Here is a 500-nt window from a genome sequence, read left to right as displayed (position 1 = left end):
TGAGATTAATACCATACCTATGGAATAATACTCCAAAGCTACAAGCTTTTTACAGTTTCAAACCAACTCAGCCTGAATTAAACTTTCAAATCAAGAAGCTCTGAAACTTCCTGCCTTACAGATTCTGAATTTGATGAACTCTGGCCTCTACGAATTGAAGCTTTCTCATCAAGCAGGGAAGAAATAACAATTGAATACAATTAGGGATGAAAGTCCATAGGGCAGTCAAGTAACACACAGAACTCACATATATTAACTATGTGGCATGGTGGGAAGTAGTAGTTTGTGCCCTCACTTAAACATGCCTACAAATGTTGGAATCAGTGAACATCATGTTAGTATGTACTCTAATAATATGCAGGAAAGGCAAATATGCAGACAAGGGAAGAGACTTACAAACTCCATGGAATTGAAGAGTGCTAAAAGTTTCTCAGCAACCAGGATATCTTACTGTTCCAGGGGATATCGACCGATAAAAGAATAAAATAATAAGAAAAAAA

At 36.6% G+C, this 500-nt stretch overlaps 1 long non-coding RNA gene across 1 annotated transcript; it reads right to left on the bottom strand.

Moving 5' to 3' along the window:
* Positions 1–66: 66 nt before the first annotated feature.
* Positions 67–471, bottom strand: LOC125850794 (uncharacterized). The gene is made up of 3 exons (XR_007444844.1): positions 397–471; positions 248–305; positions 67–147 (listed from the first exon to the last, which is right to left on the bottom strand). It is a non-coding gene; the product is annotated as an uncharacterized LOC125850794 (long non-coding RNA).
* Positions 472–500: the final 29 nt, after the last annotated feature.

Source organism: Solanum stenotomum, unplaced genomic scaffold (genome assembly GCF_019186545.1).
Source record: "Solanum stenotomum isolate F172 unplaced genomic scaffold, ASM1918654v1 scaffold19152, whole genome shotgun sequence".
Lineage (NCBI taxonomy): Eukaryota > Viridiplantae > Streptophyta > Magnoliopsida > Solanales > Solanaceae > Solanum > Solanum stenotomum.
The sequence above is the reverse complement of the archived record's forward strand: the minus strand, read 5'-3'. Positions and strand labels throughout refer to the sequence as shown.